The sequence below is a fragment of the Falco rusticolus genome, chromosome 10 (assembly GCF_015220075.1).
Source record: "Falco rusticolus isolate bFalRus1 chromosome 10, bFalRus1.pri, whole genome shotgun sequence".
Classification (NCBI taxonomy): Eukaryota; Metazoa; Chordata; class Aves; order Falconiformes; family Falconidae; genus Falco; species Falco rusticolus.
In genome coordinates, this window is record NC_051196.1 from 2477728 (window position 1) to 2503671 (window position 25944).

At 41.0% G+C, this 25944-nt stretch overlaps 1 protein-coding gene across 2 annotated transcripts in view; it reads left to right on the forward strand.

The window, feature by feature from the left end:
• The first annotated feature begins 242 nt into the window (after window positions 1–242).
• LOC119154485 (toll interacting protein) overlaps window positions 243–25944 on the forward strand; it is a 66093-nt gene continuing 40391 nt past the window's right edge. The window contains exons 1-2 of one of the 2 annotated variants that reach the window (XM_037402062.1): window positions 243–348; window positions 8634–8728. The gene's annotated coding sequence lies outside the window, so the exon portion shown is untranslated. The remainder of the gene's footprint in view (window positions 349–8633; window positions 8729–25944) is intronic. The other variant, XM_037402063.1, reaches the window with a different exon arrangement.

A 25944-nucleotide genomic window follows, 5' to 3' on the forward strand; every position in this document is an offset into this window, starting at 1 on the left:
CCAACAACCGGGGCTGCGCTCCCCCACACCGAGCTCCCCTTCCCTCTGCCCTGCAGCTCCCGGCGGGGGGAGGAGAGAGGAGGCAGCGGACCCTGCCGGCAGCCCCGGCGGCACGGCTGCGGCGCGGCACCGCTCTTCCCGCCAAAAGTGGGGGGGGGGGGGGGGGTCGTGGCCGGGCCGGGCTGCGTGGAGCCCCTGTGGGGAGGCGGGGGGCGGGCGGCGGGGCGCCTGGCGCCGCCGGACGGGCGTGCTGTGGGACGCGGGGCTGGCAGCGCGGGCAGGCCGCGGGGCTCAAAAACCCGGCTACGAGGCCCAGAAACTTCAGGGTGGATTCAACAGGACGATCTGGTAAGTCTTGCGACCCAGTTAAAAAAGAAAAAAAACTCTCAGGAAATGGAGGCAGAAGGCATCTTCCCCACACACCGTGGCTCCGGGGCCCTCCTCTCGCTGCGGCTGCCCGCCTGCGTGGCGCTGTGCCCCGTGGCAGCAGAAGCGCTCTCCCCGCTGGGCTTTTGGCCACAGAAATCAAGGTTTGGGGGGAATCAAAATGTGTCATGTTCTCAGACCTTTAACTGCCCTTTCCGTGCTGGCTGTCTGCTCCTCTGCCACCCTGCTGTTAGAAGGGCCCTGCACAGCCAGCAAGGGGCAATACTGAAGGGCAGGAATGTCACCGTAACTCGCAGAAAAAGGAAAAAAAACTGTTTATTTGTCTAAATTACCAAATTATCCACACCACTGTATTAATACAGGGGGTGAATATCAGCATAGATCTTTACACTTAACATCTTTTTAAATGCCAAGATTTGTATTTTAAAGGGCATTTAATAGGAGATTATGATGTCTGCACGTAGATAAACCATATCTGGGTCATGATATTAATACAGAGATGAGCAGTCGGACAGTATTGTCCATCCAAAACCCAGCTTGTGTATTTTAGAGTTCACTCCATTGGGGAAAATGAGTTAACAGAGCCATGGATGTTACAATTCCCCACTTTACGCCACAAAATATGTGTCAGCGACATGGGTGGAATAGGACCAAAAACATGGTAAAAAGCACGTGATCCTGACTGGAAGATTGGGGAGTTTAAAAAACAGAACAAACACCAAAAAAATGCACATAACCCCCCCACACACACACACCCGCAAACACACACCCCCCCCACACCACCACCCCACACCAGCCCCCCAACAAACCCCAAACCCACACCTTTTGGGCCTCTTGGTTACCTGTTTTTTTGATTCCATAGGAATATTCTTCTGTATGACCTATTGCCACAAATTTGACCTTTCATCCTAAAGTCTTTTTGAAAAAATGTTTGGACACTTCCTGATTTCTGAATAATCAAATGCTGTTTATTTGTTCATATAGAGCAAAATCCCATTTATCTGTACCCCTTTGATCTGAAACTCACTCCTTTGAATCTAGGTTATGTCCCCCTGGTGTGAATTACTTATACAATAACTCCCTCAATTATTTGAAGCCCTGTTTATCCAAATGTTTTGATGTTCCAGAAGTATTTTTAATAAACAGGGCTCTGCTGTCATTGGATATATCAGATGTCTTTGGGGATGCATATAGGATGATTTCCCCTGACCTTATTCTGTATCATCTTGTGCTTAAATGAACAGGCAGTGTAAACTTAAGGGTATAGTTAGAGTATTGGCACCATCTTCAGTACTTTTGCTTCTTTCCCCATTAATTGTTTTTCTTTCATTGTTCTCATTAAAGGACTAAATCTCAGAAATTTCACTCAGGAAGGACTCAACACAGATGCCAGCAACAGTTTGCTTGAGTAAGGAGTGAATAAAAAAAGTAATGATCTATAATTTTGCTTAGTTTTGTCGTACTTCTGAAACAAAGCAGAGCAAAATTGTTTGCATTTTTGGCATTTTTCACCCACTGCCATTGACAGTAGCTTGTGTCTAATGGAAGTCCTCAAGTTCATTTGTTTTCTTAGACACTTGCCATTGTCATTCTTACTCCCATGAGAATCTTAAGGGTCAAGATGAATCATGAAGTGATGAAAGAAGCAAAAGGAAAAAAAAACAGGTCTATGAGGACATTTTGGTTGGAACTAGATGATATTTAAGGTCCCTTCCAACCCAAACCATTCTTTGACACTTTATTCAGTGTCTTTCATTTGTTCAGTTGAGTATGTTTGTGGAATTAATAATAGAAAGTAAAAGAAGTAAGTTTAAGAGTTCCAAGAAAAGGCACCAATAAACCAGTGTAATGAGCATGGAATGAATCAACAGTCTTCTTGTGGTAAGAAGAGTTCACATAAAATAGGAGATTGCCTCCAGTTGGAATAACCTAATAGATAGTCCCAATGATAAGGATATACGAAGGATAAGCAGGACAAAAATACTCAGCATTTGCAATGTCAGAGTCCATTATCCTGAATTAAATGTTCTATCCACATGCCTATGGACACATTACACCCCTTTGATAAGTGGTATTGGAAATAAAATATTTTGGGAATTAACCTCATTATAGAGATACTCCATAATAAACTGAGCCAGGTATCTGATGGACATTAGGCATCAATACTGTTGACAAATGGGTAATACCTATATTGAGGATAACTATTACCAGTCTGCAGCATCTCCAAACAGATGCTAACAGTCTAAAATTGAGAATTTGTCCCCTTTGCATTACATATGTACCATCTTCCTAAGAAGCGGAGGCAGACCCTAGGAAAAGAAAGGATGTGATTTCAGTAAGTGGATCATGTTTCAAATTCTTAGAACACCCGTAGAGTTCAGACACTTTTCCTACTAGCCAGCAAGTGCTGAGGAACTTGAACTAGTTAACACTGGTTACTGGAAGACAGTTCTTCCACAAAGACTGTCACATTAGCAGCTCCTAAAGTGGTCCATGTCACCCAGCAGAGGTATACCATGATAGTATTTAGATAGATACTTTGGATGTTTTTCTGCTGTCATTATTGCTGGGTTTTATTTATTTATTTAACTATTATTATTAGGATTCTTGGCATTCTGAATATTCTAGTACCTCGTTGTTAATATTCACCCAGTAAAATGAACTGTTGGATCATCATTGATGCATCATCTTTGTTTCAAGCTGGTTTAAGGTAAAAGCTTGTAAAATCTTTAAGAACAGAACAGATAACTGCTTTCACAGTATTACTTCCACTGGACTGTGGAGTCTGTTTATCATTTTGGAAATACTAATGTCCTTTTCTCAAGCTTGCTGCTGTCATTACCTGTGCCTCACAGAACTGTTAAACTATTAAGAAACAGAAAGGTCTTTCCAGTTTAATAAGGCAATGTGAAAACCTCTCTCTAAGTTTTTTTCATACACTGAGCTTTGTATTTCATAAAAATATGAATACTCTATACAGACACATAGGTTCAATGTGTGAAGTTTTTAACTAGGTCTTGATGGAAACCAAACTTGAAAGGAATCAGACACTTTGGGGTAAGGTAGTTCTGTGATAACTGACCTCTCTGAGGTACAAGAGACCAAAACGATGTTCCTCTTGGGTTGTTAGAGCAAGTGTCTCCCTACCCTAATATCATGTCTCCAGCGGTGCCTGCAAACACAAGCTTAGAGAAGAATTAAGTCCAGGGCAAGTGTGTATGATTCTTCCCTGCAGTACTCTCTCAGGAGCTGATTGTTTTCAGCTCAGGGACTTCCTAAGCCAGATGTTGTTTCTGTGTATGCTGTAGCCCTCAACAGATTTCTTTTTCCGTGAGCTTGTTTTTGTCTTCCCTTAAAAATTTGACACCATGACAGATGGCCAGCTATCTCTTCAGATTATGTGCATACTTCTCAGAAGACAGTGAATCCTTGAGACAAGTAACATCCATTGATCAATGCTGAAGAACTCCAAAAAGAAAATAAAACTATGAGTGAGGCACCATTCTTGAAATCGTGCAGCTGTATGGAACAGTTCCAGCTGCAAGGTGACTGCTCAGGAAGCCTAGAAAGAGTAGAGCTGACAGACCAGAGCATTTGGTGCTTAAGATGTAGAAAATAGGCATGTGAAAACAGAAACACAGTTTCTGGCTGTGCTTTTTTGTTGTAGAGTAATTCTATCCATTCAGCTTCTGCTACAAAATGTGTGTGCAGCCTGATCACAAGCTGGCGGACTGTATCATAAAGAAGTGACTGTTAAGCACATATAAGCAACTATCATGGATGTTTTATAGGCACTCTAACAATGCAGTGAAGTGTGATTGTGATGTGAAATACACTGAACAAAATAGATTTTTTCACAGGTGGTTCAGTGGAACTTTCAGTCAACATCCTAGAATATCCCTGCATTTCTCAGCAGAGATGTCAAGTAGCCTAAAAGGCTTTGACCGGGATGAACAAATGAAAATATTAATTCTCTAGACCAGGGGTCCTCAAACTATGGCCCATGGGCTGGATACAGTCCCCCAGGGTCCTCAATCCGGCCCCTGGTATTTACAGACCCCCCCCGCCGGGGGTTGGGGGGGAAACCAAGCAGCCGCAGATGACCTCCTGCCACTTAATCCACGCACCAGCCCCCTGTTTAAAAAGTTTGAGGACCTCTGCTCTAGACCACAGGGGAACTTTAACCAGAGAAAGTAAGAGGTACAGTTTGAGTTAAACATGCACCACCTATCTACATGGCTGGACACACAGTTCCTGGACAGGCACTCAGAGCAGTCATGTGAACACAGGTAGAGCTGATGGCCTTATCCTGCTCCCCTCTCTGGCTGAGTCCATTAGTGAAAAATAAATAAATAAATAAATATATATATATATATGCATGCACAAGGTGGATGCCTCCAGCAACTGGACTTACACAGTCAGTCTACCCAGTGGCAGGCCCCTGGGTCCCAGTCTGCTCAGTTGCTGGCACCTGTGCATACAAGCCAGTGAGGCCAACAGCCCCACTCCCCCCTGCCTCCCCTGTGCTCTCATGGCTAGAGATGCACAGGTGCTCTCACAGATGGAGCTGGCCCTTTGGAGACCCCCTCACCCCCTTGTTGCCAGGTCACTTCACCTTCTCACCATCCCTTAACATGTCCCACCCCTAGGCAGTGAGCCCCTTAGTCCGAAAGCTGACGGAGGGATCCTTGATTTGCGTTCCTGCCAGCCCCTGTGCTCATCTCGGCTTGTGATGATCGCCTCTGCCATGGGCCTGGGAGGAGACCGGCAGGGTATTATTTGGGCACCTCTCTCTTGTTATTCTCTCTGAGCTCCTTCATGGTCTTTTGTCACACAGAACTGTGTGTTTTGCTGTTGGGTAATTTGTCTTTTAACTACAAAAAACACTTTGATTCTTGGTTACAATAGCTTGCCATTCCTACTGCAGGGAGAATTGTAGAAATGACCCTCAGACAGGAATTGTCATACAGGAGGCATGCTGTATCTCTTGGAAGATAAGGCATACCTGGCATTTGACACACAGTGGGAAATCGCGAAGTGCACACATTTGTAGTGATTTAGCACCCGCTGGGAATTTGAGAAAAGGACATCCAGCCCTAGGTTCCCACAAAATGTTGGAAGGAAGATTTAGAAGTAAAGACAGGCCAGCAGCTGATGGCAATGGCAAAATGATGAACAGTCCCCTGCTCCATAAAAATACATTATCCCAGGTATTTGGTAAAAGATAAAGAGATTGGCAAGGTGAAAAAGTGGGACTTTGTATTCACAACAGTCTCACAGAAAACAAAAGGCATTACTCAAAAACAATAAAAGAGTGCCAAGCTGAACAGTGGGCAAATAGAACAAAGGAGCCAAGATCCTGAGGCCACTATGCACCGGTAGGCAGATCCATATCTGTTCATCAAATTGCCACACATAGCAGTGGCAAGTGCAAAAGATAAGCTTTAAGGAAGACAGATCACAGGATGGTAGTTGGGATGAAGACTGCAAGTCAGGTGTAGGTTAGCAACAGCCAGCACACTTGACAGCAGAATCAAGCATAAACCAACAGGAAGAGTTTCATCTGATGAAAGTAATTAAAGAACTGAAGAACAGTTGGAGGGGTCAACAGGATATTGCTCATCAAAAGTAAACCAGCTACATGATTCTTCTACTGCTAGTTGCACAGGCGAGGAGGAAGAGGCTGTTCTGAAGATTTGCATGCTGAGGTCTATTAATTGGTGCAAGTGGTTGATTATATTGCTCAAAATGCTGGGTTTTCTTATCACAAAGGAAAACCAACATCATTTCCCTTAAAATGTATTTGCTAACTGCACCAATCGTTTGTTCATTTGGGAAAAAAAGCCCAACAAAAGTAACAAAAACCATACACTGTAATACTAACACCTTCCTCAGTAATTGATTTTCTCCAGAGCCTTTCTGCTCAGTGACAGACCCAAACACATTCAGAGTGGGAGCACCAGATACTAGATACAATATTTATAAGATACTAGAACAATACGTGGATAATCAAGCTATGCTTATGCTGCTAACGTAAAAGTACAAAAACAACAAAACCTGAAAAAGCCAGCTCCAGAATCCCTGAGGTATTGAACAGGGCAGTCCAGAAGGCTGAAGCACTTTCCCTGCCTCCCCAAAGAGCAAAGAATTGTAGGAGGGGATTTCAGACTCTCTAAAACCTATGTTTTAATGACTTTAAAAAAAAAAAATAGAAAAAAGTAAAGGAAGTTCTGAAGTTTCCCTAGAACCATTCAAACACCAGAAGGTCACAGTTCCTAGCTCCATAGGTGATGCAGCTTTTCAGAGAGAATGCCAGCCTGTTGGGAAAGCCTCTGGTAAAATAAAACAATACTCAGATGAAAGTTATGAGGATGACCAAAAGATGAACAGCGAAGTGCTTTTTAAATCCCCACCTGCTGGTGATATAAAAAGCTGAAACAAACTATAGCATTGTAATGATTAAATGATTCAGCTGGAACAGTAAGAAAGTGTTACAAACTGGTTGAAGAAACAAACTTTGGAAAATAGAACTCTGCCACCTTACACAGGTTTTGCTTTTGGTTAACTTCATGAGCTTCGGCAAGTAACTCTGACCAAGAATTGCCAAACAAAATAGTGAGTTTATGTGTCACAGATACTAGTCACTCCACTGGCACTCCTAAGTATCAGTCCTATTAAAATTAGTTAAAAGTAGGCAGCCCAAAGTTGAGATGTCTAAAATCCGATTATTGCCTTTAGCTTCCTTTACTTTTGTTTCATTCCTTCTCAGAAAATACTTCCAACTCACCTGCCCTTTATGATATACTTTGAGGTCTTTGAAAAGGGTCCTTGAAAAATCTGAGATTCTTGAAAAGTTGTATCAGAAATGTATTCTTTGCATATTACTTTTGTTTTTTTCACCTGCCTAGAAGTGAGAACTAACACTCCAACCACAGGACTGAAGGATCTTCTTTTTTTTTAGTATGGTCAGTTTGCACTGACCATTGCAACAGTTCTGCTGAAAAGCTGGGACACAACTGCTCTGAAGAACGGTCCACAAACCCCGTGGGAGTAGCAGCACACACTATTAGCATGAGTGCCTACTTCAAATCGCTCCTGCCAAGACAAAAGTTATTCTCTCAGAAAAGCAGTAAATCAGATCACCTGCTCTTTTTTTTCACTGTGGTTAGTAGGTCACATACACTTAAGGATAGATTGAGCCCTCTAGGCATGGGCTTGCCTCGGTTAAGGTACAGCATGTACTATAAGAGGAGAGTCCCAGAAAGTGCTTTTTTTCCTTCTCTAGCCTTTTCCACCATGATTTTTTCACATCTTTCCTCTGTGTCATCCTTTTTTGAGTGTCCAGAATTTCAGGAAATGCTAAGAAGATGGTCTCGATAGAGATAACGTTTCTTTGAGGGCTTCATAACAGCCAAATTCCAAATGCCATCTTTACTCTTTATACACCTAAATGTAAGAAAATGTCTACCCAGTGATTCACTATTAAAACATCAGATAAAAACCTATGGAATTTCCAGTTTGTCATGAGCTGGACAACTTTCCTTTCCTTTGCATCTTTTCTTTGCACAGCCCCTGAGATGGAGCTAGTTGATTGTAGAATGTCAAGTCTGTAAAATACAAAATTAAAAAAAAATATATCCTGGTGAAATCCTGAAATGTTTGCTAAATCTACGGTATTCATTATGGCAAGGTAGAAAAAAGTCTTAAGGGCTTCTCTCATGACAAGACTTGCATGACACTTGTTAGTAAAGAAAAAAGAAAGTTTGAATTCAATGTATGCCGTCATCAGCTCATACACATAGATCCCATTAATATTGACGAAAATCACATGGATGCACCAATGGGACAGTAGACCCGTAGCTGAGTTAAAAGTGTCTGCAGGAAAAGAGTAGCAAAATGATAGTGTCTGTACAATGTACCTCTCTTTCTCAGTGCTCCGGAAGATGCTTTTACATACCCTAACTCAGCAGCAGTTTTGTGCTTTTTTACTGATGGGAATTTTCAGACCCCAAGTTATTTCATTAGGTAATACCACCCATATTTAAAATGTCAGACTCAAACTGCATTTCCCAGTGTGAACGCTGAATACCAGTGCCCGAAGGAAAGTTTTATAGCATCGATTAACTGCAACCATTTGTAGAACTGACAAAGCGCTGCGTAAAAGGTTTATTCTGACTTTTAGATGTGAGTATTGTGCATCATTTTTATAACATGCAAGCCAACAATGATGTACTTTGTTACTGCAGGTCAGAAAAACTTCACCCCAGTGGATAAATCGCAGAGACTGACATTAGCAATCCCAGCACTTGCAAGGCACAGGATGAGAGAGACCACAGAAGAGGTATTTAATTGGGTTTTCCTCTTATCCCACTTCTGGTAAGAAAAACAAAATATACCTAAATGAAGAACACACAGCTCATGTGGGAAGAAATACCAGTGAAACAGGCCTGAACTGGAATGGTAGAAGTAAGCAAAATACCTGTAATGAAGTTAGATGAGAATAGTGTTGTATGTCTTTTAAAAGTCCAAAGACCAGGTCCTGAGCAGGTATAGGTAAACTTCTAAAAAATGTACCAAGTAAACAAACATCAGTGGTGGTGAAGTCAAGACCTGGCCTTAACACCGTTTCCATTCTGGTGGTCATTTTTACCAAAATTAACACATTTTTTTTAAAGGGCAATTACTGCTGCATGTATGTTCTTCATATTAGCATTTAAATATTATTAGATGCTATGCTACAGTTTGATGTAGATGTCCAAACTTGAGTAAGCGCTGTATCTTAAGAAGTACTGATCAGACATAAGAATGTGACAATCCTGCTCCCAGTGATGACTCTCTCCAGTTCACAAAGACAGGCATGTGCTACAGAGAAATAAAATAATTTACCCAGCATCGTTTGAGAGGTCTACAACTGAAACAGGGTTGAAAACAGATTTGGAGTCCCAATTCAGCAGCCACAAGGCAGCTTTTTTTCTCTATCTCTTGCCAAAAGCCATGAAATCTTTGAACACCCAAAAAGCAAAAAAACACCTAAAATACTTTCTGCTAAAGCTTAGAGACTTAGTATGGGGTCATGAAGTCCATCTGATTATTGATGATGTGAAATCAAGCTGACTATTTCAAAGGAGACAAGTAGAAACAACTTTGCCTGAAAAACAGAAAGAATCATGAAGAGTTTAAAACCACAAGGGTCAAATACTGTTGTTGTTCCCATTATAGCAAAAATTGTGTGATCAGTGACAATAGTTAAAGATACTTGTGACTCATAGGCACTTCGGATAGAGTTCTAGATGGCATAAATAGGAACAGGGACACACAGAGTAAGAAACATGACAGTAAGATATATAAAGACAGGAAAAGATTTGAGTCTACAGATACTGATACAAACGATACTGAATCCTGCCATTTGAGAGATCCTTCTGCAAAATGGACCTGTTTATATGTGACAGACTTCTGGCTCACTTTTTGACAAGTCAGTTCTGTGTGAACCTAAGTCAGATGTTTGAGTACCAAGATCACTTAAAAAAATTTCCACTCCACCTGTAAAGATTTGGATAATTGCAAGTCAAAAGCTTTTTGCCCTCTCATGCGGAAATCATGGTGGTAGCTCTGCCAGCATTAGTAACAGTACAATGCATTTAAGTTATTCCCAGCTACCTATACAACTGTGGAAAAGAATGTAGCACATTACCTTTGTGTTCTGTATTGTCTAAGGCAAGGTCTTGAAAACCAATACACACGAGTGACGTCAAACATGGAATTTCACAGATGGTTCTCCTAGCTGGTCAATAATTCTTGATGTCACAGATTCACAGTAGTGAATGATTGTCTATGCAGTGACAAGTGTATGGAGGGCACAACACACTTAAATTGGTGAGGTCTGGCACCTCCTGTCCGTACACCAGGTTTCCTTTTTATTTTCTCCCACATTTTAATCCGTCCTCCTGTTCGTGGGGCACCTAGTGCAAATGTGTGTTACTACCCTCTAGTGGTCAACGTCGCAAAGTTGAAAGTCCTCCTACTAAAGACAGCTGGGGTAGGGGGCCCTGATCTCAGATTGCAGGCAGGTTTTGTAGATAACACTATTGAGATCCACCCCAAAAATGCATTTGTGTGGCAGAATTGAAGCTTGTAAGCATGTGAACAAATCCATTATACACAACCTGGCACAGGCTGCCCAGAGACACTGTGGATGCCCCATCCCTGGATGGGGCTTGGAGCAACCTGGTCTAGTGGAAGGTGTCCCTGCCCACGGCACGGGGTTGGAACTAGGTGATCTTTTAAAGTCCCTTCCAACCCAAACCATTCCATGGTTCTGTGGTTCTGTGTGTGTTCTCCTAGCCTTCGGGGGTAGGCTGGGTACAGTGGAGTTACAGGTAATAACTCTAACGCTAAAACAGGCCAGAGTTCTCTTTGCTTACATCTGTGGCTCCTCAGAGAACAGAGCCCCTGTGAATGGCATCTCCAAAATTCTTCTGGGTCTTCTCTGTTGATTGCTTAGGTGTTTACACAACAGATCCCTATGGCTGCATCTAATCATAACTCAACTGTCAATCACTTTTCAGCATTGGGAGCAGTGATTTTCTATTATCAGTTCGAACTCCTTTAGGTATTAGTGTAATATATAGCATGGCATGAATACTGGGTCTGAAAGTACAAACAGACAAGCTCAGATCTTCAGCTAATGTAAATTAGTATCAGTACCACTGACCTCATGGATCATATTATTTGAAGTGAAGAGGAACTCCCCTGTCCAGTGAACTTTTAGCTTTCTATTTAAGCAGAGCTGCTAGTAGTTTGACACACACTTCATTTTTTAAAACTTTAATGACGATTATGTGCAATTCCCGGAAATATTTAAACAGCACATTTAAGCCTCCTTTGATCATGAAATGGTTAAACATGTGAAAACACACTACAAAAGACTTGAACAGAGCTTTCTTGACTGGACTAATGCCAAAGCTATAAACCAATATCTTGATGCTGAAAGCTATGAACAGCTACATGAGTGGCTTAGGATTGCATCTTAAGAGCAATTTGTATGCATTATTCTGCATAACTGTACATCTGGTGACAATAGAAAACATGGTGCATAAACAGGCATAGCCAGGGTTACAGACAATAAATTCAGGCAATCACTGGCCTTTTCTGTATCGAAGCTATTGGGGTTCCCTCTAACAGCCAGGCTATCCTTGATAAAAAAGCACTATCAGAGCCTTCTAGGGCAGACAAGGAGTCAAAAGCCACAAACAAATTTGCTTTACTACTTTGGGGAGGAATGGGTAAAGGCTGTGGAACAGAATAGCATCTGTGGGCTCTCTCACTTCCCTTCAACCCCTATTATCTGCAAGTAACAAGATTTTAGCTTTCTCGGTCACTGTCACCGTGGAGACCATGGTTCCCTCAACTGTGCAATGCAGCCAGATACCCACCTTTGTGAAACTGCAGGCGAAGTATCCTTTTCAGCCTGCCAAAGCCACAGTGTGGTTGGCAACACGGGACAAAGAACCAAAGTAAGAAATAATCACGGGAAAATGATTGCAGTAAAGTGATTTTTATGCTGTGGTATCCATTTCTAGTAGTAGAAAAAGAAGTCTCCCTCCATAACATGCACTTCATGAGTTCCCATTGCTGCCGAAGGTATTTTTTTCCATAGAAATGCAGAAACACCAGTTTCTGAGGAACTTTGATTGCTCTGAAACGAAAGCATTCTGCTTACAATGCATAAAGGCATTTCATGGGGAGCCCTGTACTGCGTAAGTCAGAGTGCAGGATGGACACCTAGAGAAGAAGCTTTCTTTTAAACAAGTTGCACTGAGATGTTTCATTTCTCTTGTTTCTTTTTTTTCCCCAAAGCAACTTCTTATTTTACATAATGAAAATTAAAGTGATACTGTGTATGTTCAAAAGAGTTGTCTGTTACTTGTAGCTCTGACGCAGCTTTAGCTTTGGACAGGGAGTTGCAATTAGCATATGGTGGAGAGTCTGATGTTTGAGCTGTAGGTGGTGGTGTTGCGTTATGGGAGTTTAAGTTCAGTGAGGGTGGACTACTTAAAAGGAGGACATAGAGGCAAATTGGGGTAGCTAATGAATCAGTTGCCTTCAGCTGCTTGACAATAATCAGCTTTCCTTTATCCTCAGTTGCCTACGTAACATCTTTTAGAAATGTGAATAAATATGCAAGTCTTACATTTCAACATGATTTAGGAACAGAGGTAGCACAGCAATGCAAGCATAAGTGGACAGATGCCAGTCAAATAATGGGAGAGGTTATCTTTATGAAGAAAGTGCTTAATGACAATTCTGTTCACCATTTTGCCATCTTTATGTAAACTCATTCTTCAGTAATGTGGTGTTTTAGATTTCAAAGTACATTTTGCAGTAGACTTTTTGGTTTCAGTCAACATAATGCGCAATTTGTCTTGCAGGCAGAGTCTAATCTAACACCCAATAGAGATAATTGACTTGAGTGAGATTTGCATACACAGGAATCCCATTGGTTTAGTATTTGTATACAAATCAAGGAATTAGATCTTACATCTCTATGAACTGATACAGCCACTGTTCCTATTTACAGGAATTTTGACTTACCTTGTGGCTTAGAACTTGTACGTAAAAACATCCATCTCGCTTCATTAGTAACTTATTCTTTGTTACAACACTGTATTTACACTGATTTCCACTGGCAGAAAGGAGACAAGCACTGAGGCCTCTGCATTTGCTGCATGAAAAATGATACTTTCAGCTCCAGCCCATAAACTGGTACCAGAGTGGCTTCCTTGTGTGGAGTCGAACTGACAGACACGCAGGGATATCGTCATTCTCTTCCACATAGCTGTTGCTAGGTGCCTGTCGGTAAAGCTCTCAGCCCCCACCATCACTTGTGGGCAGATCTGTGGCCAACAAGTCAGTGATAAACGGGAATAACAGCCCTGCTTCTCCCCTGCAGTTGTTGATATGAAACCGTATATGAGTTCATGTCATGCAAAAAACCCTTTCCAAAATCCCCCCGAATAAAAAATCTTATTTGGGACCCCCAGCACGTGAACAAAGGATTTTTTCTATAGCCTCTGAGATTTGGCAATGGGCTGGTGTCCCCCTGCAGCATTAGGCAGGCATGGTCCGTTCTTTGCTCAACACAGCAACTTAGCCACAAGGGCATAAGGTATAGTTAGCTGAGTCTTTGCAAAGATTTGCAGATGGAAGATGCACTATGGAAAGAGTGAAGAGAAAGCAGGAAATACTGAAAGCAAACTGGAGCCCCTTGGTCTTTCAAGAAAGAATGTCACCTTCACCATGCTTTTGTCTAAAGGTACCTTAAAGAGCAACAGCCTGAGAAGGGTGAAGTTAAACAAAAATTTGAGGCTGAGAAATTACTCTGGATACAGAGAGTCACAGGCACAAATTCGGTCATGCATTTAAGTGGACGCTTAGAATTAAGCAGTTGGAGTGCTTACTTAGAGCAATTTCCAGACAAAGACGGTACTTAGACGTCACTCTGGGGACATTCAACTCAGACTGTGCTTAACCTAGGTTTTTCCTCCTTCATCATGCTCTGAGGAAGCCTGCATTGCTCCCAACTCTTCTGGGGATATGGAAAAGTGAATATGAGGATATTGGTATGAGAAGCTGTCAGTCTCTTAGGCTGTAGTTTTGTTTTTCTTCCCTGGTGACAGAGCTTTCTGTGTCCTCCTGGCAGACACTATTCAGCTTAATCATCATTTAAACAGCCGGTTCATTACTCTCATGAGTTTTCATGCCAGCTAACAGTTTTAGAGTCGCTTTTCCCTGATCACACTAAGACATTCAGATCCCTTCTTCATTTTCCTTTGCTTGATCTCCACAAATGCTGACACATGCTAACTTGACTCAAGCTTGTTGCTAACCCAAATAATCATAACAATTGCTAACCTCCATTTAATGTCTTCAAAGAGGGGATTTTGGTAGTTTTTTTGCTATCTGAAAAGTTGGATGTATCTGTGTTATTTGTCAGGAAGGTCATTCAAGTCCAATTCAAAAGTGTCACAGATGACAGATCTCTGGTAGGATACTTTTTAATTAATTTAACTTAATCTACTTAATGGATTTACTTGTAAGTTATCAGAAAATTCACTCAGAGCTTATGTGCTGTAAGTTTGGGGATGATACATGGAGTCTTTTTGCATACTGCATAGAGGCTGATGCCTTGTTTTTGTTTAAAAAGCAGTGTTGTGGAAATGTATTCAGCAGTGGTTTTGCTGTTTTTCGTATAACACTAGCCTCATCACTAAGGTTTCAAAAGCCAGACAGCTTTAAAGTTGGGAAGTTCCCAAGTTTAAGCTGATTGTAGTGTAACACAATTGCATGTCAGAATTACATTATTTTTTTTGTCTGACCATACCTCTTTTAGTGCAAGAGTGTTTAATTTTAGCTAACAAAATTAATTTCATTATTATTGCTAAGTGGTTAGCAGACCTTACTTATTTACTGAATATTAATGGAATCCTTATAAAAAGACAATTACTGATTTCCCCTTTGGTTTTTCTATGGTCGTCATCACTGTAGTGTGCCAGAACTTCACACTTTTTTCCCTACAACATTCTTGTTAGCTATTTTTATTCATATTTTCCAGATGGAAATTGAGACAAGACTGGTTTAAATGGAAATTGTTTAGTCACTTTGTGTTGGGCATTGTAAATTAAATAGTTCTCATTGATGCTAATTTTAGCTGCAGATTCTTAGTACACCTGATCAGATACTTAAGGAGTAGGAAGCAATTAATGAGCACATGTCAAATATGTGACTTCTTATCTTGCAGTGTGTTATCTGAGGAGTATCACAGTGGTAGGGAAAGAATACAGTTTCCCAGGGTATCAATGATGACCTTAGGCATGAGCCCATTCTGTCCTCTTCTTAGCATCCCCAGCTCCATTTGCCTTGGCAACATCCCCCACCTTCCAGCCTTGGTAACAAATGGGGAAATATCATGTGGAACCAAGAAACAGCAATGAAATTTGAACTAATATATATAAAGAGAATGGAAGCATTGGAATTTAGTTGTGAAGAGCCCGGAGGGAATACTTGGTAAAGTTACTAACAACAGACAGACTCCTTAACTGCCCAGATACTTCATATGCTGTCCAATAGTTGCATTGCCAAAAAGGGGCTAGGTCTCTGCTGGAATTGGTATATGATATCCTTTGAAACAGATGCATTGATTTGTGCTTCATTTAGGTTTGTGCTGACAGTGAGAATCTGTCCCAGGAATACCCGACTCCTGACTTCCATCACACCCTTTGAGGGCTACTGAATGCACAGCAAGACAATAATTAGTATTAATATTCTCAGTGACTAACTGGAGAAGAAAGATGGAGCAGGGTTGTTGTGTTGGCCGGAGAAAAGGAACCTAAGTCAGTGAGAACTGGGGAAAACCTAACTAAAATAAACATAATTTGGACTAAATTAGTGAAATACAAGTAAACCACTGTAACGATGGAGGGGTGGGGGCTGCTTGTTTTCTTTTCTGTTTTCCCTGTGAATTTACCAAAAAATAATTGGTGAAGAAAGGAACTGTGGCAAAAGTAATTCAGCATAAAAAACACGGGACTGTGTATACTTCTCTAATTGATCATGGTTTACATCAAAACCTAATATTGTTTATACTCAAGTGATCTGGGGCTTACTATTTCATGTGGGTTTAGTATGACTGTCTTTGTGTTTACTTTAATGGAATGTGGAGCTTGACATCTTTACAGTGCTCCTTCTTCTGAAGAAATTGTGAAGTGGAAGGTGAACATGCTCAACTATGTAATGGAATTTTTTTTTTTGTTTTAATTTCTTCTGTTGTTTGTTTTGAAAAATCAGAAGTATATTGCATCCCAAACATTATATGAAGGATAACGTGGAGGTACAAGTAGTCATTTAAAAAAGCTTTTAAAATGAAACTAATAGTAAAATATTGAACAATTATGCAAAGCATTCAAGATTGATCTAATTCATTGCATGGAGCTCATAGTTCTGTAACTCTGTCTGCTTTATGAAAATATTATTATTCTTTACAGCAGTTGTCAACATTTAACTAGCTTGGATTTTTTGTAAGAGCTTTTTCTATGGCTGTTCCTTTTCATAGGTCTGATCTAGAGCCACTGAAACTAATGGGAATTTTTCAGGTGACAGTGCTTTGCACCAGAAAAGCATTACTCTGCCTCTTGCCCCAAAAGAACTAAATACATAGCAATTACTAAATGGATATGTTTGTTAAAGGCCCTGTGCAGAGGAGACTCATGCCCTGCTGTTCATTCCTACCCTACGAACTACAGATATGTGTAATTTGTAGTAAAGTTGCACTAACCAATTTCTTTCCCTTTTACGAAACGCAGATTTTATCCAAGTGTTTCCAGTCCTCACCCCATCCCTGTGGAAAGCATTCTGTCTGTGACCTCTTTGATTTATAGTCAGAGAATTCCCACAGAAGCACCCCTAGAAATCTCAGCCAGGACAGTTTCAAAGGAATCAAAAGGCAGTCCCTCTGGTAAGCATATTCCATAAATTTAGGGATTTACAGGTTGATCCTAGTATTTTAAACTCCATTTAGAAACCTAGTGGCAGCTGCTACAGACCCAGAAATACTGGTGTCATAATAATTTTGTCATGATGGTGCTTTGAAAATTGGTCATAGAATTGTTCCTCAGCTTGAGTTTCCCAGGGGCACTAAGATAAAGTGTAATGCAGCTAAATAATCTTGAAGCAATAGAAGGAGGGATTACTCTGGCAGAGATTACCTCTGGAAGAGAGAGTTGCACTCTTCTCACCAGGTACAGATGAGAATATTGATAATAAATCTGACTGAGAAAAGCTTTAGCATCCTTCTCTTTTATCTAAACAGTAGAATCCAGCTGATATGTTTCTAAGCTAATGAGGCCATCATATAGGACACTTTTGTGGTGGCTATGCAGCACTAGAGAACCTAGCCTGGTGTTTAGATTGTGTAAATCAGCTCTGTTATCTCCTCACTAAATTGGCAAGTACTGTCATTCCCAAAGCCTCCAATAGCTTCAGGAATCAAGCTGCCATCCCTAACTTTATACCTCTGCTTCAGGACAAAATGAAAGTGCTTCTCTTAATACCTAGAAATCCTTTGTCCTCACCCCACTCATTATTACAATGTCTTGAAATTCAGCTAGAATGCTTAAGTAACTGAAGAATAATCTCCAGAGATTAAGAGATCTGCAACAAAAACAATAGGAAAGTGATCCCTAGAGTAGGGGGCTTTGTGATTCTTCTTTTGTTTATGTAAGTCCATAGCAGCTTCACAGAAGTTACAGCAGCAGAAAAATCAAATGACAAGAGCCTCCAGCCCCACAATTACTGCTATTTAATTACATCTTTTAAAATGAGGATTTTCCAATGTAAAAGGGGAATTTGAAAGTGGAGGGAGAGGCTTGTGTGAGTTTTTCACAAAAGGCCCTTATATTTCCTGTTACCTGCTTTTGTTGATCTGCTTTTATATCAGTTTTTATGTTGTGTTTTGTTGTTTTTTTTTAAACTTAGTGACCTACCCTTATCCCATATGAGGAAAAGATTTGGGGGTTAGTCTTTTTACTAGACCTCTGTAAAACTAGAAATGATGGACACATGTTTATAAATCTGCATAGTCTTCATAGACTTTTCTTCCTTACAGACTGAGAGCTTCTTTACCTGTTTAAGTATCATCAGGTACAGCTCCAGAGATATCTGCACTATCTCTGCAGACAGCCATTTGGTTTCCCCTTTCTTGGCAGTCAGTCATTTCACTGTTGTTCTGGGCTGAGCAGACACATAGGTCTTGGATTTGCCCAGGCCAGAGATTAGATCGCATTTAAGTGGCACTGCAATTATAACATTTTCTTCTTTCCTCTCTTCTCAGCTTCCAGATTTGCTTCCTATGCTGCCTTCTTCAGCTTCCAAAGTGTTAATTCCTTTACTGTTTCAAGTAGCCCAGCCCAAAGCATCTTCCTTTCCATAACCTGTTTCTTTCCTAAACTGACAGATATTTTTTCCCCTCTGAATCTTTTGCAGTCTTCATTTTCTGTCCATCATGTTTTTCAGTCAGTCTGCCTGACAAATCCTCCCTCACTGTGCTCCCAAAAACTTGGCTTTTGATCCAGTGTTCAGCCATTTCACCTCTGGGCTTCCAGTGCTGTAACTTGGAAGATACAGCAATAAAGCAAGCACAAGGAAGACTAATCCCTGAAATGGACTAGGTAGTTCTCCTTCCTATTCTCCCCCAAGGCAAACACATTGACATTTGGAGTTAAGTTAAATTCTGACTATATAAAAAGAAACTCCAGCTTACCTATAAAGTTTCTAATGGCTAGCACTGAGAGTCCCTCAGAGGGCAAAAACTGGGGCAGAACTTGCTGCAAATTCATAGTAAATTTCTCTGGGTAATGGCAGGGAAATCATTCTTCCTTTATATAAGCAAATCTTACTGTGCTCAGGCACTCTAAGGAAAGCTATTAATCCTGGGCCTGATCTGTCTTATACTAGTGTAAATCAGAAGGAAATCCCCTGAAGTCAGAGAAGTTACAAAAATGCATAAAATAATCTTAAATTATTACTAAGGCCAGGAACCCTGTTATGAAAATATGGACTAAGCCTCTGCCTCTCCATGCAAGTTGGCACTTCTAAACTTGCTAACATGAGGAGCAATGTGATCTAGCAGGCAGAGCACAGAAATAAGAGCTGGGAGGCCTTGACTGTATTCCTGGCTCTGACAGTGACATATTAGGTGACAATGAGCAGATTATTTTACTTTTGTAAGCCAACACTTCCCCTTTCACCCTTGGTCTTGTTGGTCTGTAAATTCTTTGGTCTCAACAGGACCTTTTAAGTCTGTCATAATGTAAGTAATAACGAACTGACCCTTGCGAAGACTAATTCTGAAAGAAAATTAAATGGGACTTAGATATACTGAAGTTACTTAAGAATCAGAAATAACATATCAAGGTATTGTTTATTAGCACTGGGATTATATAACGCCAGAGCAATGAGGCTGTTTTGTTACTGCAAGACTCATTTGTCACAACAGTCACAATGTTTTCTTAACATGACAAGAGATCGGTCTATCTAACTTGCAATTAGGGACTAAAAAAAAAAGCTTGACGAAAAGATCTGACCTTAATTTCAAAAATTAACACTGTGACAAAATACAAACGAAGTGCATTTTCAGTTTAATTAAAATGCCACAATTACAATGTAAATAATTGTATTTTATTAATCATTGGCATTCAAGCTTGAGACTGGAGCAATACTAATGATAATTAAGTTGCTGGTGCAGAGTATGGTGCCTTAATAATTACATAGTAGTTGATACAGAGTGCTAACTAAAACTGGGAAGTTCTGCATAGCAATTATGTTATCTAAGGCTGCTAATTAGTTATGTTAATTTAGAATTACTTTAGTTTCCTGTGTAGACTGGGCTTGTTAAACTGCAAGTCCCCATTGTCACTTCTGTCATACGCAACAGAACTGTTGCTCTCTTTCCCTTTCCATTGAAGTTTACACAATGACGTTTCACATCATCAAAGCATTCTCTAAGGGAGATGATTCTACAGCATCTTATACTGTATTTGTTAGTTACTTGTCTGGCATGTGCAGGTAGCAGCATGTTTATAGCTCAGGATGCTTAATCACGAAAAGGGCTCTTCTGATTGTTAGTGTCAAAGCGGAGTCCACTTTCAAAAGTCATTACTAGTCCTTTTTACAGACAGAAAATAAAAAGGTTATTTTAAGGGATATCAAAAGAATGAGGACAAGAAACTAAGCTGGTCCAGAGACAGAATTAAAGCAGTCATTGGTAATTCCTGCTTGCAGTTATAATGTTGAGGACTGTGTTTTAAGATCTGGGCTCCTGAGTCAAGATATGGGCAAGGAGCTGTGAAGCCTGAAATGCCAAATCATTTGAGCTGAATGTAGTGTAAAGTAGACGTTGCAAATAGCTTGAGTGCACTAGGTCTCAAATGTAAAGAGAAATTGAGAAAATACCCTGCAAGGGAAAGTGAACTGGACAAAAGGCCCCACTTGTCAATTTAAAATTCTCCAGAAATATAGACATCAAATGGAGGAATATTAATGAGTACTTTCCTTCCATCTGCAAGGAATGACTGTTAGGAAAAGGAAAACAGAGGTGCAGTCGTCTTTCAGATACCGCTTGAGTGGCTGGGAGTCAGTAACCAAGTGTCCCAACTCCTTTTACCATCCCATGACAGAGTGGTTGTCCCCCAGTTTGGGAATGGGTGACATTTCTTCTTTACACCTTCTCATTGGGTTGTTACAGATAGCCATAAGATCTCCTCTTTGCCTTCTCTTCCTAAGACTACAAAAACCCACTTCCCTCAGCCTTTCCTAATACCTTTTATGTATATATATAAGCCAAGATCCACAAGGGCATTTGGGCAACCCACTCAACTCCATCACCTAAATGCCGTTATGCATCATGGCCTGATTTATGAACACCAGACAGTCTCTTTGTTTCTTAGACAAGTAAGTTGCTTTGCCCCTTTTGTGGAGTAGCTTACACCCACTGGAGGCAAAACCTTCTTTAACTGATCCTTCCATTCCCTGCCTTTTTGATCTTAATAGAGAGAAATACATACTCCCTATGTATTCACACAGTGCTTTAAGGGATAGGGGACGATGGTGACAAGTTCCTGCCCGGCGCAGCAGGTGAGTCTCTTCCATGACTACCCCACCTTCCCGGGTGCCCTTGTGTAATAGGTACAAGGTTCTGCAAGTGGAACCACACCGTGGTGAGGACGATGGTTCATCTAGGCTGGAGCTGTCTTCGAGGTTAAGTTGTCCTAGGCCCTACATCAAAACACTTTATTAAAAAAAAGAAAAAGAAAAAAAATGGTTTGTTGTCATAGGACACCCTCTTCTGAGGGGAACAGAAAGTCCAGTTTGCCTTCTTAGGGAAGTGTGCAGCCTTCCTGGGGCCCAGGTTAAAGATGTGATGAGATGAAACTTCCTACCCTGGTATAGCCCTTGAATTATTATCCATTAATGCTTTTTCATGTAGGCCGTGATGAAGTTGCAATAAGAAGTCCAAGAACCATCAAATTAGACTTCAGGGCCTTGAGACAACTGGTTAGGGGATCAGAAGCACAAGTAGTGTTCTCCTCTGTCCTTCCAGTTGCAGGGAATGATGAGGAAAGAAAGAAGATGACCTAGCAGATCAATAACTGGCTCTGAGACTGGTGTCAACAGCAAAATTTAGGGTTTTTCAATCACAGGTTGGTCTACACGACACCAGGCCTGCTGGCGACAGGTAGGGTACACCTGTCTCAAAGGGGAAAAAGGATCTTTGTGCAGGAGTTGGCAGGGCTCATTGGAAGAGCTTTAAAATGGATTTGTAGGGGGAAAGTGATAAAACCAGGCTTGCCAGAAATAAGCCTGGGGGCAGCAAGCCAGCGTTTGAGAGATGGTGTGCTAGCAAGGTCCTTCAGTCTGCCCCATGATGTGCTGAGTACATGAGAGCACATCTGAAATGTCCTGTACTAATGTGTGCAGCATCCCAGCCATCTCAGTGCAGGTATGGGATGGAGATCCACATGGCAGCAAAGACGCAAGGGTTGCTGATGTGTTAGAAACCATGTAAGCACCTGAGAACAGTCGCATAGGAATTGGAGCTTCTCCCCACAAAAAGGTGTCAGGATCAATAGCCCAACGTAAGTGTGTCTACACCGGTCTGTGCAGCAAGGGCAACAAAGAGGAGCTGGATGCCATTTGTGCAGCTGTAAAACTGTGACGTAGTTGCTCTCACGGAACCATGGTGGGATGACTCACACAACTGGAGTGCTGCAATGGATGGCTACAGGCTCTTCAGATCTTGATGATCTTAAGCGTCTTTTCCAACCTAGATGTTTCTGATTCTATTCCTTCATGTCTTTAGAGAAACAATCTGAGTGCGGCCAACATGGAATTGCAAAGAATGTGCCTTTTTCTTTTCTCCTTTCTATTGGCAGAGTAAGGGATACAAATCAACATTTTGTGCTAATGCAATGGCAACATCAAGAGCTTTAAACCCTGTTCTTATGTTTTCTAACATGTGCTCTTCTTTGATGTTGACTACTTATATTGTGAGGATAAGTTTCTAATTTTCAAACATGTTGCTCTGAGCTTGTTTGAAAAGGTATTGTGGCTATGGGGAATCTCCAGAGATGATGGTACAAAAGAGTCGAATGCCTCCCTCTTCGCTCAGCTTTTCTGCATGCAGGAGCTATTTTTAATATTACAAATTAATACATATGGGGAAACAGTTCCTCTCGGCATTAGTGTCAGCAGTATCTGAGACTGAAAGATACAGAGAAGCAGGGCTGGCAGCTCTGAGGGCTGTGTTGCCCCAGGCAAAGCAGCAAATCTCCCGTGTGGCATCACCCACATATCTTTACCGGACAGTTGGCTGTCCCTAATGTTTTGCTGCACTTGCCAACCCCAGTGATAGGGCTAGCCTTGCAAAGAAGTTAAGCAGATCAGCTTACTCAGAGACACTGTATCCCACAACTAGCAGTTCCATGAAGAACTAGCAGCTCAGAGCCCTGCTTATCAGATGTTGAAGGTGTGGCTGCTTTTACTTTTTTTTTTTTTCTTTGGTGACTTTATTAGGTTTTGATCTAGGCCTGAAGTTTTAATTTGTGTCTGTATGTTTTCATAAAACATCTGATTGAGGACCAAATTCTGTTCCAATTACTCTATAATATGATTCAAAAATGTTACATGGGAATGGATTAATTTAGTTCCACATAGGGACTTTAGGGCCTCATTATGAACTTTGGAGTCCATATAGGAAATCATCAGGGCTATAAAAGAATGATTTTTATCTTCCTTAGAAACCTGCTTGAGTGGAGATGTGAAACAATTCTGCCAGTTGAGGTGTGAAACTTAATTCTGTTGTTATTTTCCTAGATTTGTTTCTAACCTAAGCAAAATTGTTTTTCAAGGAGCAAACACTATTCAGAGAGGCAGACTTCTGTTTTCTGTGGACAACTTTTCACAGTTATATGTAACTCCAGAGGCACTGATACCCCTCATTCAAGCTGCTTAGTAATTTTTATGACCCCAATTTTACAGAACATGCAGCTATCAGGACAGACTGAAAAACTCGCATATGCTGCCCTATACAAAAAAAAAAAAAGTCTTGCATGCTTGCATGTAGCCAGTAACATCCTTTGCAGTATCACAAAGCATTTTTTGAACATAAACCAATTATATTGCCCCAGCATGGGTATCTCAACTGCAAGTTCACAAACAAGGAAACCAAGATGGAGAAGGTTTAAGGAACGCAGTTAACAGGAGGTTTGTGGTTAAGACATAGACTCTAGAAATCTTTACCAAGTTCCTCATGCTGTAATTACTGGGCTGCAATGCTGAAGTGCTTCTCCCTTGAAGCACTGCTACTTTACAGCCGCTCTCCTGGCTATCTCCTGCAGACCATCCAGTCCCTCTCTGAGTTTATTTGGTTATTTTCATTACTGTGGCAGTGTCAGCAGAGGCAGTTCATCTCTTTGTTCTGCATGTGCAAGCTGGAGGGTCTCTTTTAGGCAGCTGTCACATACCACTTGCTAGCTGCATGACCACCACAGATATGAGCACTTCTGTCCAGGAAATTCTGAGGTGAGCCACTTAGCAAGCTGCCTCTGTATGGGAGCTTTGTTGAGAAAGCCAGAATGCAAAACACTCCAAGACCTGAACTGCCTCTGACAGATGAGCCATTTCCAAATGCTTTTCATATACCACAGGGTAAGAGCAATTAGCACAGTTCAGCTGATGTGCAGCAAGGTTGTGCCTGCTTGTTTCAGTATCTTCAGCCCTAAGGTCCCAGCACAGTATGCGTCAGGCCATTTCGAAAATTTGGGCTTTTGTCTGAAGACAGGTCATCCTGCATCTGCTTCTCCTTCAAATCTCCCCCAAAGTACAGACATCTGTACTTTGTTTCAAAGACATGGAAGGCAATTTGGCGTGCAGCTCCAAATGTTTCTCAAAATCTTCCCCACAAACCCTTAGAAAAATACAGATCCCTGTGCTCATGCTGTTCTCCATGTGATGAAATAAGTGGAATTACACCACTGTAAGACAGAAGTGAGGGGAGGAAATGGCCCCGTGAGAGACCCTTGTGGATAGCAGTGGTGAAAATGAAGCTGTTAATCATCATACTGCATGGTGATGAGACACTGCTGCCAGGCTAATCAATACTCTGATCCAGCATGGTATGGATGTGCAACCAGATGTGTTCTTGTCTGCCGAGGCAGCAGAGGGATTTCAAGGTCCGTAGTGGGTCTGCTGGAGACAGAGGAATTATTAACAGTGTTAGCAATTTGAATAGTTAAATTGATGGGGGGCTCAGGGAAAATGTCAGTAAATTAAAAATCGTTAGAGACATTTTGAAAAGCATTAAGGTTGAGAATTTTGTTAAAGGACGTGTTTATTACAAAGATGACTGAACCCTGTTAGAAATGAAAATATCACTTGACTGAAAGAACAAGGGCATACATATGTCTAAGTACACACAAACACATTCATACACACTGGCAAGCTTTTAAAAGAGCAAATTTCAGACACATAAAATGAAAGCAAGAATTTGAACAGGATGGGGAGTTGATATGGAAGCTTTTAATTGCTTCCTGATTTCTTGGGTCAAGTGTTGAATATGATAAAAGGGAAAGCAGAAGAGCATGATTATCTGTTTGGTTCTCCTGCCTGCTCTTCTGTGAATGGAAGTGGTGAAGCACTGAGGAGGGGGCTAAGGGAGACTGGTCTGGAGAGAGGAAGGAAAGAAAAGGCTTCTCAAGACTGTCTAGTTTTGTGCATGAAAAGTTGGAAATATTGTAAAACTTAACTCTTTTAAGAGAAATGCACTGCTGTATTGTCTGAATGTAACGAATGCTTCTTTTTGTACCATAATCAGCAGAAATCATCCATCTCTAGAATTTTTCTAATGTCTTGATTAGCACAAAGTTAATTTGGTGCTTATGAGTCCAAACCAAGGGGAGCATAATATTAACTTAGGGCCAAATCTTCATTTCCTTCCTTCACCAACTTCCTTTTGACATAAACAGTCATTTTGTTGAATAAGGAATAAGCTTAAAATATATGAGGACTTTATTTTTCACCTGTTAATAGAGTATTTCCATGTTACTCAACACGACATTTTTCTGTTGTGCATTTTATTCCTCTCTCCCCAAAACCTTCTGAATAATCCCTGAAATACAGCAGGTCCAGTTTGGTGTAGCACTCTGGCTTTCCAGCTTCCTTTCAAATAGATAACTAGAATTTGGACTTTCATTCTAGTAATACCAATAGACAAATTGATTTTGAATGTAAGTACGTCTTTTCCAGTTTTGTGGCAAGCCACAGTGGTCTAAGGGGTACCTTCTTTTGGTTTTGAAGGCTGAACATTTTTATCCTTCTCTAATTGTAATATTCCCACACTGTTGTCTACGGGAGTTTGTCTTTCTCTCCTGCATCAATATACAAGACAGGCAGGGATGCCACACTTCTAAAACAGCCACATGGAGTCTTTCAGGAGGCAGCCTAAAGCTA